At 46.6% G+C, this 15,524-nt stretch overlaps 1 protein-coding gene across 6 annotated transcripts in view; it reads left to right on the forward strand.

The window, feature by feature from the left end:
* The first annotated feature begins 2,306 nt into the window (after window positions 1–2,306).
* The window catches only part of BCAN (brevican), a 45,822-nt gene continuing 32,604 nt past the window's right edge, over window positions 2,307–15,524 (forward strand). For 2 of the 6 annotated variants that reach the window (XM_083716974.1, XM_083716986.1), the window contains exon 1: window positions 2,981–3,325. The gene's annotated coding sequence lies outside the window, so the exon portion shown is untranslated. Of the gene's footprint in view, window positions 2,422–2,908; window positions 3,330–15,524 lie in introns of those variants that run through there. The other 4 variants (XM_083716980.1, XM_083716982.1, XM_083716985.1 and 1 more) reach the window with 4 other exon arrangements.

Here is a 15,524-nt window from a genome sequence, read left to right on the forward strand (position 1 = left end):
CGCAAGGTCTGAGGGACAGAGGACCAGCCCCCTGCTGAAAAAGTTTGCTGAGCCCTGGTCTAATCCTACACCCAGTGGCATAGTGTGGGTTGCCAGGCCCCCCGGGGCAAGGCAAGTATCCTCAGCACCACCTGCCAATGGGCTGAAACGAAAGGGCAACAGCTTGGCAACCTACCCAAGTGGTCTCCATGAGCATCCAGCATGGCGGAGAACAGGACAGGAGATTGGTCAGGAGTGGGTATCTTTCTATAGCTCCTACAGAGGGTGCCCTAGCATGTGGCCATGGCCCAAATCTGCTCTTCAGTCCACCCATGTGAACAGTGGGAGATTTTCTGTGAGACGGGGAGGGTGTGCTTTTTATATGTTGTTACTACTTTATTTTTCTTTTGAAACTTTGTGCCGCCCCTAATCATAGCGCCCAGGGCCACGCAACACCAGTTGCACTTCATCTGAGCAATTCATCTCCCGTCTTCCGAACCTGACTTCTTGTCAGCCTCAAGCTTACAATGCTAATCTCTGGCAAATGACTTTCTCCCTCCTGATGAGGGCAAGACCCTGTTACAAAATGGGGTGCTGCCCCCTGCCCTATGAACCCTTACGGTCCATAGAATTGTGCAGCAGAACACCTGCAATTTGTGCTGATACCACCCGTTTTACAGATAGGTAAGAAAAGGCAGCAAGACTGGGGAAGGGGGCCTTGTGGATTCTGGCCTGCAGCCTTTGAACCATGAGAAGAAGCTGTTCTGGGAAGAGGGGCAGCTGGCTGGGGAGAAAAGCCCACTTAGCATTCTAGGCAACACCAATCCCTCACGGGAGGCTGCTGCTGCAATAGGCTGTGTTTGGCAAGAGCCAAATGAATTCAGGTCCCTTTTTCTCACACCCCGCCCCCTCCCTCTACTTCCTTTTAGTACTAAGTATTCATCCAGTGGCATTCTCAGAACTGCACTGGCCTCTTAAATATGTTTAAAACTGCTCCAGAAAGCCATTTTAGTTTGGTGAGGACAAGAACTAGCGAGAGAGGACTAGGGCAGGGTTTTTAAAAACTGGTCCTTTACTGCAATCACTGCAGTGAAATGTAGCAAATCTATCTGCACAGAATGAGAGAGAGAGAGGTGATGATTTACATGACAAAGCAGCAGCATCTTAGACTACTGTTAGCTTCTTGGCAATAGGGAGAGGACCCCACCTCCAACACAAACACACACACACACACACACACACACACACACACACAGAGTAGTTACCACCACTGATCTTTCCTTAGGGCTTCTGAATGCTAAAAATGAATCTCAGTCTGTACAGACACCAGAGCATCAAAATGAATCTTTGTACAGTATTCATAATTCCTATGCTGATTTCAAACCATAGTTAAGCTTAACTATGGCTGAAACAGTGGCATAGCGTGGGTTATCAGCACCCGGGGCAAGGCAAGTAATTTGCGCCCCCTAACCCTAACCCCCAGATGTTGCGCCCGGTGCGGCCGGCCCCCCCTGCACCCCCCACGCTACGCCACTGGGCTGAAACGCAAACCATGGTTTAGCTTAGCATTAGGTCTGAACCAAGGTCTTTGGTTCGTTTCCTCCAAACAAACCATGAGTGGTAAGCCAAGTACAAACATTGGTGACAGCATGTGGTGATCAAGAGACAATAACTGAAAAGATGTTGTTATTATCATTATCATTATCATTATCATTATCATTATCATTATCATTATCATTATCATTATCATCATTATCATTATCATTATCATCATCATGAATGTATATCCCACCCTTCCTACCAACAGACCAGGAGTGGGGAACCTTTTTCAACTCAAGGGCTATGTTCTCTCATCACATATTTCCAGGGGCCTGGTGACAATGGTGGGCGGAGCAGGGGCCAAAGTGGGTGGAGCAACAAATGTGACTCTTACCTTTGTACTCCAGGCTACCCTGTAATCACCACCACCACCATCATCATCATCACCTGCACACATCTCCATCTGGGCAAGCTCTAGATCTCAGTTCAAGAACACATTTCAACCAGGAGGAAAAAGCTCAAGAAGGGCTGGGAGCAGAGGCAATGAGAGGTGTTGTCGTTGGTGGGGGAGCGTTCTGGGGGCCAGACAGGTCTGAAGGGCCAGATTCTCCTCCCCCCCCCCCCAAATTTCCCAGACCTGCGCTAGAGAAACATCAAGTGCATAAAAGAACTTAACCTTAACTCTTTGGCGGGCGGGATGCGAAAAATGTCAAAAGGGGTGGGGAGGAGAGAGAGAGCTCTGACCCTGGGGTCCCAGGTGGGCGGGAGGGGGCTTCCGCAGATGATCCCCACGCAGCTGTAAACCGGACATCTTCCCAAAGTGTATAGACCCACGCTTAAGGTTGAACGTGCAGCCCGATCCCTGTGCATGCCTCATCAGAAGCAAGCCTGGCTTACTTCCAGGTAAGCGTGCGTGTAGAAGAGATTGCCGCTTTAGTCTCGGCGGTGTTTGCTCATAAAAAAGAAATCATAGAATCGCAGAGCTGAAAGGGACCCCGGGGGCCATCTAGTCTAACCCCCTGCAATGCAGGGATCCTGCCCACAGCCGTCTCTAGGTGGGCTCGAACCACCAACCTTCGAGTTAGCATTGCGCCACAAGAGACCCGTGGGCCAGAAAGACCTGTGATACAGCTTTTTGGGGCGGTGGATTGGGCTCTTCCTTCTTCTTTCTACCCGCCCTCCCCATTAGCTAGCAGGGCATCAGAGGTGTAGGTTTGGATCTTGACAGTCACCCACCTTCAGAGGAACGAAATTTTTAAAAATTGGCTTTTTACAGGGTATTGGTCCCAGATGGGCGGGGTATTAATAATCATAATAATAATAATTCGGCTATAAGCCTCGCTGTTTAAGGGTGCATTGGGTTGCGCGCACACACACACGAGCCCAGCCTTGTCTTTGGAGCTCCTCGCGGGCACCGCGGGTGGTGAATTGGGCTGGCATCTGCCTCAACCTCGTGCTTCCTTTTCCTTTAAGTGGGAGGGGAAGAGGGCGCGAGCGGAGGATTCCCCTCTCTTCCTTCTGCATCAGGGCGACAGAGTGTGTGTCCTGCTCGTTCGTCCTGGCCGCCGCCGGGCTCCTTTCCACCCTTCCTCTTCTTTTGGAATAAGCTGCTGCAGTTCCCAGCCCTGCATTGCTGCCCCACTGCAACACTCGCTCCGAGAGCTGGGAAGGAAAAGTTCTCTCTCCTCCATCCACGGGAGCCTCTATAGCGCAGTCAAGAAGCCGGGCATTTATTTCATTTTGCAACGTTTGTTTTATTCTAGTTCAAACTACAGATTCCTTCTTTTTTCTTTCTCCAGTAAAACTGGTGAGTAATGAAAGTCATATTTTTTTTAAAAAATAATATTAAGTGATTTGCAATTTGATTCCCCCCCCCATGCAACATTAGCAGGTTTTAGGAGGGGGTCTTCCCCAAAGCCGGTGGCGGCAGTATGTGGGGCAGGGGGCTTCCCCCACCAGTGAAAAGCTCTTTCAAATGACATAGGGGTTCCTTATCTCAGAAACAACTCTCCCCTTTAATCAACCCCTCTACAATCTTTATTTTAAAGGTTGTATAGTGTACATTTGTCACAACCAAAATATAGGACTGCAGGATTCAGCATAAAAATCAGGTGTGTGTCTTAATTTTATAGTGAGGGTTGGGGGAAGTTGGTGGGGTGCAGGGTTTGCCAACGTTGAGACAAACTGATGCAGTGAAAGAAAAAAAATCCCTCAAACTTCTGTGACTGCAGTTCTGGCTTGTTTGCAGATCATTCATTTTCCAGAAGGGCATAACCTTGATTTGGGTGGATTATTGCACAGCCTTAAAACAGCAGCGTGGAAGTCTTTACAGTCAGTCAGTTTATCTTTCAGGGCTCCGGGCTCCATTGGTCCTCTTTTCTCCCCCATTTCCAAATCCGAATCCCTGCCTGAAACACAGGAAGGATTTGAGTGCTCCCCTAGGTATTAATTGGCTGGCTGGATCAGGCAAAGGGCCCATCAACCCAGTATCTTGTTTCCAGCAGTGCCAAGCAAGAAGCTTCTTCTGGAAACTGTCCCAATCAGGGCAGGAAAGTGTTGGTCCTTCCCTGTTCTTGTCTGATGCATCTGGTGGGTACTCAAAGTTATACTGCTCTTAACATGGAGGTTCTACATTGCTATCCTGTGCTTCATTTTCTCTCACTAAAACTGGTAGGCTTTTAAAGTTTCTGTTGCCAAGTATAGCCGAACTTTGGCCCTTTGTGTATTAAGCTTCTATGGCTGCATTTTAAGGCCACCATTTGAAATTAATATTGCAAACTAAACTAGCCAAACTAAATAGATTTTAATACAAATTCCACCTCCCGCACCCTGGACTCCACAATCCAGAATAGTCTATGTTGGAAAAATTAAGTTAGGATGTTGCTAGTGAGTCTTATTATTATTATTTTTACGTTTATCCTACATTTTGTACAAAGAGCTCAGTGCTTAGTGTCCATCTGCTGAGCACTCATTTTATCTTCACAACAATCCTGTGAGGCAGGCTACGCTGTGAGATTGCCCAGGGTCAGCCTGTGAGATTCCTGGCAGGGTAGAGGTTTGAACCAAGATCAGCTGTATTCTTGGAAGCAAAGCCCACTGTGTTCAATGGGGTTTAGTCCCTGGTGTGTTTGCAACAGCCGCTTGGGTCTATCTTCTGTATATGGCACACTTCATGAGTCGTTGTTGTTGTTTAGTCGTTTAGTCGTGTCCGACTCTTCGTGACCCCATGGACCAGAGCACGCCAGGCACTCCTGTCTTCCACTGCCTCCCGCAGTTTGGTCAAACTCATGTTCGTAGCTTTGAGAACACTGTCCAACCATCTTGTCCTCTGTCCTCCCCTTCTTGTGCCCTCCATCTTTCCCAACATCAGGGGCTTTTCCAGGGAGTCTTCTCTTCTCATGAGGTGGCCAAAGTATTGGAGCCTCAGCTTCAGGATCTGTCCTTCCAGTGAGCACTCAGGGCTGATTTCTTTAAGAATGGATTGGTTTGATCTTCTTGCAGTCTCAAGAGTCTCCTCCAGCACCATAATTCAAAAGCATCAATTCTTCGGTGATCAGCCTTCTTTATGGTCCAGCTCTCACTTCCATACATCACTAATAGGAAAACCATAGCTTGAACTATACGGATCTTTGTTGGCAAGGTGATGTCTCTTCATGAGTTACTTTTCTCTAACCCCACCCTCTCAAAATTAGATTTAAGCTCTAGAGTTTACTCATAAGTCAACTCTTGCAGGTCACCTAGTGATGACTAAGCACAGTTTAATTGGCACGTCACCTGTGGAATGACAGGCACCACATTCACACTGTACATTTAAAGCACTAAATAAGGTAAAGGTAAAGGACCTTTGGATGGTTAAGTCCAGTCAAAGGCAACTATGGGATGCGGTGCTTATCTCACCAAGGGAGCCAGCTTTTGTCCACAGTCAGCTTTCCGGGTCATCTGGCCAGCATGACTAAACTGCTTCTGGTGCAATGGAAACACCGTGACAGAAGCCAGAGCTCAAGGAAACGTCGTTTACCTTCCTGCTGCAGTGGTACCTTTTCATCTATTTGCACCGGTATGCTTTTGAACTGCTAGGTTGGCAGAAGCTGGGACGGAGCAAAGGGAGCTCACCCCCATCGTGCGGATTCGAACCGCCGACCTTCTGATCAGCAAGCCCAAGAGCACGGGTCAGCAAACTTTTTCAGCAAGGAGCCGATCCACTGTCCCTCAGACCTTGTGGGGGACCAGACTATATTTTGGAGGGGGGGGGAATGAATGAATTCCTATGCTCCACAAATAACCCAGAGATGCATTTTAAATAAAAGGACACATTCTACTCATGTAAAAACACGCTGATTCCTGGACCGTCCGCGGGCCGGATTTAGAAGGTAATTGGGCCGGATCTGGCCCCCGGGTCTTAGTTTGCCTACCCATGCCCAAGAAGCTCAGTGGTTTAGACCACAGCGCCCCCCCCCCCCCCCGTGTCCCATTTAAAGTGCTATGACACCACTTTAAACACTCATGTTTCCCCCGAAGAATTCTGGGAGCAGTAGTTTGTTGAGGGTCCTGAGAGCTGTTAAGGGACCCCCTATTTCCCTCCCAGATCTACAATTGCCAGGGTGATTTTAAGGATCAGTCCTTCCCATCTGTCAGGGGTTCTTTAGCTGTGATTGCTGTATTGTAGGAGGTTGGGCTAGATGACCCTTGGGATCCCTTCCTGTATATCCATTAATTCCTTCACCTTACTTTCCACACTCTCGTATCTTTTATGTTGTCAACTGTTAGTCACAAAGTATCCCCTACTTGGAATTTATATTTGAGGTCAATTTTTTGTAAATATTCCCCTAGATACTCCCACTCACTCCTTGTCTGTTTGTCATCTTGATTTCTTATTTTAGATGTCATGCTGGCAAGCTCTGCATATTCAATTAGTTTATTTAGCCATTTTTCTTTCCCTGGGGGTCTCTCTTTGTTCCCAATATCTTACATTTACTATCCTCGCAGCTGTTGTTGCATATAGAAATAGATTGTGGTCTTTCTTTGGTAACTTATTCCCAAGTATGCCTAGAAGGAATGCTTCTGGTTTATTGGGGAATGTGAATTAAAAGATTTTTTTTAGCTCATTGTACACTATCTCCCAGGGACGCAGGTGGCGCTGTGGGTTAAAGCCTCAGCGCCTAGGACTTGCCGATCGAAAGGTCGGCGGTTTGAATCCCTCCGGCGGGGTGTGCTCCCGCTGCTCGGTCCCAGCGCCTGCCAACCTAGCAGTTCGAAAGCACCTCCGGGTGCAAGTAGATAAATAGGGACCGCTTACCAGCGGGAACGTAAACGGCGTTTCCGTGTGCGGCTCTGGCTCGCCAGAGCAGCAATGTCACGCTGGCCACGTGACCCGGAAGTGTCTCCGGACAGCGCTGGCCCCTGGCCTCTTGAGTGAGATGGGCGCACAACCCCAGAGTCTGTCAAGACTGGCCCGTACGGGCAGGGGTACCTTTACCTTTTTACACTATCTCCCCAAATTCCTTCGCCCATTTACATTTCCATCATAAATGAATAAATGTACCCTCTACTTCCAGACATTTCCAGCATAGTTTTGAACCTCTTTTATACATTTTAGCCAGGTTGACCAATGTCAATAGATATAGATATACCATCTATATTGCATTTTTTTGCATATTTTCTCTTATTTGATAACATGCAGAGAAGTTCATTGTTAAATTCCATAATTTTTCTCACTCAGAAATTTCAACATTATGCCCAATATCTATAGCCCATTTTATCATTGCCTCCTTTATCAGTTCGTCTTTGGTCTCCCAATCTAGCAATAGTTTACATCTTTTAGAGATTAATTTTTTGTTAGACCCCAAATCACTTTTTCAAATTCTGATCCTTGTTGAACATATCCTCTCTCTTTATCTTTTTTGGAACATCTCCTTTGTTTGGAAGTATTGAAACCAGTCAGGGACCAACCTTTGGGATCCGTTCCAATCCTACAGTTTTATGACTCTATGAAATAAGGCACCACTAACAAAGATGGCAGTTAACATGGCCACAAAGCAGAACACGAAACAGCTGTACACACTATGTTCCCCACCCCTTTGAAAACTTTATTTAGCACCTCTGTCATGTGCAGAGGCAGCCAGGCAGTCTACCTTTGAATACTAGCTCCATTTTTGTGGCGAGCGGACAGAACAGGGGAGGAAAAGGGTGTCACCTTAATACTGATTCTGGGGTGCCAGGAAGAATCTTGCTGGGATGCGGCTCCACAGGGGCTGCAGCTGATGGGAGTTATAGTCCAAAACATCTGGAGGGCACCAGGTGGGGGAAGGCTGGGGTGAAAAGGAGTGCCACAGTGGTCCATGTCTCCCCCTCCCCACCCTTCGCAAGAAAGGTTGTTTAGGTCAAATAGGGCTTGAGGGGCGGAGCCTAGGAGCATAAAGGTGGGGCCTGATGGACTAGAGGGCGGAGTCTTGCATCGCCATTTATCCCACCCCCTTAACTCTTTCCTGTGCATCTCCAATGTAGGAATTCTGTTCCATTTCCCAATGTGTTTTTAGAACATAGATTTATTCTTGCACCCTCTGGATGGAAAGATCTGTCCGCTTCTCCGCTTCTCATTTTTCCAATCTTCAATTCAGTTCTTTACATTTCCACAGCAACTTGCAATTGTTGCTTTTTTTTTTTTTTTTAATCTTCATGAAAATTCCTCAGCATTTGAATCTTTCCTAATAGAAATATTTTTGTATGAGTTTTGACTAATGCATGCATCGTTGCTGGCAACTTCTCTGAACTGAATGTGTTTTTGTGTGTGACTTTCACAAATGTATTAGGGGAAAGTGTGGTTTAAAATTAATGCACTCGGTTTTTCTAAACACTGCTTGGTTGGGAAACGCTCTCATGAAATTCAGATAAGTGCGAACTTCGAAGGATGCCTGAATGTCAGTTCACAGGGGGTTATTGGGTGGTGGTGGTGGTGGTGGTTTTTATTTTGATTTATGTATTTTGTGGTTTTATATTTAGATTTTATTCTGTGAACTGCCCTGAACCTACCGGGTATAGGGCGGTACATTAACCAACCAACCAACCAATTAATAATTCTCATCTTTTTTCAGAAAGTGTGAATATGATAGATCCATCTTGAAATGCGAACTGTATTTTAAATGTATTAATTGTTTTATTCATTTATTATGATACTTATACCCCACCTTTCCTCCAAGAACCTCAATGTGGCATACATAGTTCTCCCCGCTCCATTTTATTCTCACAACAACCCTGCAATGTAGGTCAGGGTCACCCAGTGAGCTTCATGGCCAAGTGGAGACTAGAACTCTGGTCTTCTGGGTTCTAGTCCACACTCTAACCACTACAAGACATTGGCTCCGTATGACTAATTCTGTCCTGGTGCCCACCTCTCTCTCACTGGCTCTCCCCACATAGAAAGTGATCGGGCCAATGGGAGAAAAAAGGGCTGGAATGGGGGTAGAGATGGCTGGGGCTGCCCCCTGCCTCATTTCTGGCCTCTTGACCTCAGATTTATCCTGAAGACCCTGAGAAGGAAATACACTCTGTAGGTTCAGCATATCAGGCCCTTCTACATTCTTCTGTTGCTGCTGAATTGTCACCTGTAGGGTGGGGCATCAGTTTTCCAGGGTCCACTAGCTGCTGACCTCTACCTCTCTGATGTGTTGGGTGTATCCATGTTGCCTGGTTTTGCTGTGCTTTTCACATCAGCATCATGTGCAGACACTAAAAGGAGGCGACTGTGCCAATCCCTACACATCAAATGTAAAGACAAAAGGAAAATCTGATCCATTATTTCCTGATCAGTTGGCAGCCCTCCTCATTGGCACTGGATGGGTCAGGCTCTCGCTCTCTCTCTCTCTCTCTCTCTCTCTCTCTCTCTCTCTCTCTCTGGGGCTGGGTGGCTCTCTGGGGAAGAGCCATAACTCAGCGGCTGAAGATCGCAGGTTCAATCCCTGATGATATCTCTGGATAGGGCTGGGAAGGACTCCTGCCTGAAATACTGCAGAGCTGCTGCCAGTCAGTGTTGGCAATACTGAGCTGGATGGGCCACTGGACAGACACAGTATAAGGCATTTCCCTTCCTCTAAGAAGAGCCAGTGAGAGATTTTACTTTCTTGGGCTCCATGATCACTGCAGATGGTGACAGCAACCATGAAATTAAAAGACGCCTGCTTCTCGGGAGAAAAGCAATGACAAACCTAGACATCATCTTAAAAAGCAGAGACACCACCTTGCCAACAAAGGTCCGTATAGTTAAAGCTATAGTTTTCCCAGTGGTGATGTATGGAAGTGAGAGCTGGACCATAAAGAAGGCTGATTGCCAAAGAATTGATGCTTTTGAATTATGGTGCTGGAGGAGACTCTTGAGAGTCCCATGGACTGCAAGAAGATCAAACCTCTCCATTCTGAAGGAAATCAGCCCTGAGTGCTCACTGGAAGGACAGATCCTGAAGCTGAGACTCCAATACTTTGGCCACCTCATGAGAAGAGAAGACTCCCTGGAAAAGCCCCTGATGTTGGGAAAGATAGAGGGCACAAGGAGAAGGGGATGACAGAGGACGAGATGTTTGGACAGTGTTTTCGAAGCTACCAGCATGAGTTTGACCAAACTGCAGGAGGCAGTGGAAGACAGAAGTGCCTGGTGTGCTCTGATCCATGGGGTCACAAAGAGTCGGACACGACTAAACGACTAAACATCAACAAAGAAGAGCCCTGCTGGATCAAGCCGAGGGTCCTACTAGGCCAGCATCCTGTTCTCATATTGGCCAACCAGATGCCTGTGGGAACCCTCCAAGCAGGATCTGAGCACAAGAGCCCTCTCCCCTCCTGTAGTTTCCAGCAACTGGTATTCAGAAGTATTTACAGTACTGCTTCCAACCATGGAGGCAGAGCAGAGCCACCGTGGCTCAAAGCCATGGATAGTCTTCTCTGTGAATTTATTCTATCCTTTAAAGTCATCCAACATGGTGGCCATCCCTGCCTCCTGTGGGAGGGAGTTCCATAGTTTAACTATGTGCTGCATGAAGGACTTTCTTTTCTTCCAGCATTCAGCTTCATTGGATGCCTGCGAGTTCTAGTGTTATGAGAGAGGGAGAATGTTTCTCCATCCACTTTCTCTGCACCATGCATGATTTTATAAAAGTATAACGTTACCTCCTACTTTCCTACTCTCTAAGCTAGAAAAGCCCCAGTAAGTTTTTGAGGAAGTTACTCCTAGCGGCAAAGGAGGGGCAGGGGAGAGAGGGCCCATTTTGAGATGCCAGCTGGTGGCATGGAAATTGGCATTCAGGGGAAGGAGTGCAATTTAACAAAGAGTTTGCTTTTCACACCAACCAGCCTTCAGGGAGCCAGCTTTTGGCCAGACTCTCTTCCTCTTCCATCGCTGGGACATTTCAAGCCTCAGAAGCTTTGGAACAAGCCAAACAAATCCTCTGGGTGGGGGTTGGGAACAGTGCTGGATTAAACCCTGTGTGGAGGCCCCTAGGCAGTTGAAATATCGGAGCTCAGTTCCAACTGAAAAAGAAATAGTCCAAGTTCCCAGTCCTTAAGGCTGTGAAGATGGCTTTGAAAGTATTTGAGCACTGTTTGGTGCAATCTCAAAAGCTGGGCACCTTGTGGATTGAAGTGCCTTGTTTTTCAGGTTAAGCTGCTGCAGCAGGAGGTTCTGGAGGAGCGGAGTCCTAAGCCCCCTCTGAACTGTCCGCACGTCATATAAGTCCTTTGGGACTTGCATTTGGTGATACTGCAAAGGCAGAAACAGCTGCAGGAGGAGGCAGGATGCGTCCCTGGGGAGAGACACAAAGGCAGGACAAGAGCAAGGCATTTATAAATGGCCTAGAGGTGGCCTTAGAGCTCAGCGGCAGATGATGTGCTTTGCCACTTTCATTCCCTAGCATCTCTAGGTTGTGTTTGGAATGTATCCTGCCTGAAATCCTGAACAGCCGCTGCCAGTCAGTGCTGACAATACTGGGCTAGATGGTCTTGTGGTCTGATTATAGCTGTCTTCTCAAATATATAGTCTCCTATTAACGTTTGCCAAGGCTGTAATGTTTGATTAGTAGTCAGTTCTGGTCTAGGTGGAACAACGGTATGACTCAGTAGAAAGCCGCTTCCAGTTTGAATCAGCAATTTACCCAGAAACATGTGTACTAGAACCTTGATTTATTTTGAGTAAGCCGAGTAGTAGAATACCTGCTTCGCATGCAGAATGTCCCAGGCTCAGTCCCTGGCATCTGTATGGAGGTTCCGTTTATAATGGAGCAGAAGTACATTCACACAGCTTTGGGTTTCAATAGCCCTTTCCCCCTGTCATTCAAAACATCTAGAGGTCACCAGGTTGGGGAAGGCCAACGGATTTTTTTCCAGCAAAAGTAAACCACAATCAAGGAGTGAAAACGCCTTTTATCTGTTCTCAGCACCTGTTATTCAGAAGTTGAATGCCTTCAGACACGGAGGTTTTGTTTGTTTATCATGCAAAATAGTCACTGATATACTTCTCTGTTTGTCTAATCTCTATCTAAAGGCATCCAAGATAGTGGCCATGATTGGCCATCCAGTGGCCATGAGTTCCATAAGTTGCACTATGCTCACAAGTCTTTTCTTTTGAATGTCTCGCTACACGCTCGAATACCTCTTTGCATGCAGAAAACGAGTGTCAGGCCTTCTCTTCTGTTTTTCAGCTGTGTGGCTCCTTCAAGAGGTAGCACCCAAGCTCACAACCCATTGCCATTTATTCTGGGCCAAATTAGCTGTTCTCAGGGAAGTGTGTGGCTGTGCCAGGAGGTTGTTGAGGCTTCTGGTCCTGGTTAGCTTCCCCAGAGGCTTCAAAAGACCCTGGGCAACTGCCCAGATTTGCTTGGTCATCAGTCTAGACCTGTCTATATCTATTGCAGGAAGGTTGTGTAAATGAGCTCCCTCCAGCCCCGGGAATGTATTATTTACTTAATACTGCCTTCGCCAGCCTGGTGCCCTCCAGATGTTTTTGACTCTATGTCCCATCAGCTCTGCCCACTGGCCAAACTGAAGGGGCAGATGGAGTCCAGACGACCTCTAGAGCAGAGGCTCCCCAACCTTTCCTCCCATGGACCACTTGAAAAAGGCTGAGGGTTTCTTGGCAGACCACTCAGATTCTTCCATGTGCTGTAGCAATTGTCAATGTGCTGTGCTAGATACTTTATGATTTTTAATTGTGTTTCTATTGTTTAATTTATTTCCTACAGATGGTGCTACAATTTGCATTGCATAGAATTCAGATTGTAAGACAATAAAATACAATACAAGAAATAAAAGAAGTGATACAAATATAATTAAAATCACTATGAATAGTTAATTTTGAATGGATGGTCCACCTTCCCTCTTCAGTCGCATAAGAAGAGCTTGCTGGATCAGGCCAATGGCACATCTAGACCAGCATTCTGTTCTCACTGTGGCCTGTCAGATGCCCCCATGGGAAACAGGATCCGAGCACAAGAGCCCTCTCCCCTCCTATGGCTTCCTGCCACTGACATTCAGAAGCATTGCATTACTGTCTTTGACCGTGAAGGCAGAGCACAGACAGTGGCTAGTAGCCATCCATAGCCTTCCCCGTCATAAATTTGTCCTGTCCTCTTTTAAAGCCACACTACCTCATGTGGGAGTGAGTTACATAGTTTAGTTATGCGCTGTGTGAAGAAAGACTTTCTCTGATGTTAATTCCTTGTTCTAAAGATAAGAAAAAGATAAGAAAAGAATATAATTATAATAAATTATTCTTTATACCCCACTCATCTGGCTGGGTTTCCGCAGCCACACTGGGCGGCTTCCAACAAAATATTAAAATGGTAAAATATGTTTGTTTGTTTGTTTTTAAAAGGACTTTCTCAGAAATCGACGGAAGACTGAGAGCTGCCTGAATGAAGCTTGCACACCAGTGGTGGCCCACAGACCCCACTCTGAGAACTCCTGATCTAGAGGCAACCAGGTTGGGGGCGGGGTTTGGCTTTCATAAGCAGGAAGAAGGTCAGGAGGTTTGTGTGTGACAGGACAGTGATTCACAACAGGAGCAAGGTGGCCGGGGGCAAGGCGGGAGGAGAGAGAGAGACAAACAGACAGACAGACAGACAGAGAAGAGACAGAATTGTGGCTTCAGAGCAGCTAGAAACATCTTCTGTCCAGCATCTGGAACCTTCCTCTTTTGCCAGGATGCAGTCCAAAAAACCACATGCCCGTCATCCGCCCTTTTAGGCTGCTGCCAATTTCTCTTTCCTGCTGCCATAACATTTCCTGGGCATTTGGGGGCTTATCTCCCTCTCTCAATACCAACCACCCCGCGGTTCCTTAGAGCTGGCCCAGGAACATTCTCTCTGCCCCTTGCCAAAGTCAAAGATTTATAGGTTCAGCTGCTTTGTTGTCAAGCTTGAGCGCTGAAAACTAAGTGGGCACCTTGGTGTGTTTGTGCGTTCACAAGGCAACACCCTCCATCCGCTGTTGATTCCACAAGGCAGCTCCCTCCTCCCCTGTTGATATTTTCCAACCTGCCAACTTCTGGAGTCATGTGTGTTAGAGAGAACTGCGGCTGTGATGATGGGAAGTCTTTTCATTCCGATTAGTTAGACCACTTGATAGAAATGTTTAAGCAGGTCAGTTGTAAAGAAAAGCCCAGGGTGCAGCCAAGAATGCCAACCAAAGCCTTGCCATCTGAACTTCTTCCTGGAGTGTTTTATTACTTGGTCTGCTTTCCAAAGTGGAATCAGCAGTGGTGTAGAAACTTGATGATACGTACTATGAGGATACGTATCCATCATAGAATTGTAGAGTTGGTACCCCAAAAGTCATCTAGTCCAACCTACTGCAAAGCAGGAGTCACAAATAAAGAATCATCCAACCTCTGTTTAAAAATCTCCAATGAAGAAGAGAGTCCACAACCTTCCAGGATAGTCTGTTCCACTGTCAAACAGAGGGAGTTCTTCCTATTTTTCAGTTGGAATCTTCTTTCCTGTTATTTGAATACATTGCTTTGGGTCCTTCCCTTGGAACAGCCAGAAACAAGCCTTTTCTTTCTTCCATGAGACAGCTGTTCAGATATTTGAAGATGGCTATCATTATCACCTCAGTCTTCTCTTCTCCAATTTAAATATCCCCAAGTCCCTCAACTGTCCCTCATAAGGCTTGGTTTCCAGACCCTTCCTTGATCATCTTGCTTGTCCTCCTCTGCACACCTTGCAGCTTGACAATATTCTTCTTAAACTGTGGTGGCCAGAACTGGAAATAGGAGTCCTCATAGGGTCTGACCAAGGCAGAAAAGAGTGGTACTATTACTTCCCTTCATCTGAACACTAGACTTCTCTTGATGCAGCCTAGAATTCTATTAGCTTTTTTGCAGGGGGTGGGGGGAGGCTAAGATCTGAGGATGTTGTGCAAAGCTTTGAGGATGAACAGTGTTCATTTTTGGCCACATCCACACCACATGTTTAAATAACTATGATGCTATTTTGAACAATCATGTTTTCCCCCAAAGAATTCTGGGAAGTGTAGTTTGCTAAGGTGCTGGGAGTTGTTAGGAGGTCCTTATTCCACTCCCAGAGCTACAATTTCCAAAGTAGTTTAACAATCCTTCTTCACAGGGAACTCTGGGAATTGTAGTGCTCTGAGTGGAATAGGAACTCTCCTAACAACTCTCAGTGCCCGCAATAAACTACAACTCCCAGACATCTTTGGGAGAAGCTTAAAGTGGTATTGTAGTGCTTTAAACATATGGCCCTATGCTCCTTCAGGTCATTTTTGTCTCGTCCCATCTCTCTGATTTCCATATCAGCATATAAAACGCTGCAGAATCTTTGTGTACTTTGTGGAATCGTACACATGACAGCATCAACAACTAGTGAGTTCTCTTTCTGCAGATAAAATATACGAGCACAGGGGGTGGGGGCTCAGATAGCGGTCTTTAAGTGTGCAGGTGAAAATATTTGAAGCATGCTCCTGCATTCACCTCTGAAATAGTTGGAAAGATGCCTGAGTGCACCTGT

This window comes from Podarcis gaigeae (genome assembly GCF_964106915.1).
Source record: "Podarcis gaigeae genome assembly, chromosome: 16".
Lineage (NCBI taxonomy): Eukaryota > Metazoa > Chordata > Lepidosauria > Squamata > Lacertidae > Podarcis > Podarcis gaigeae.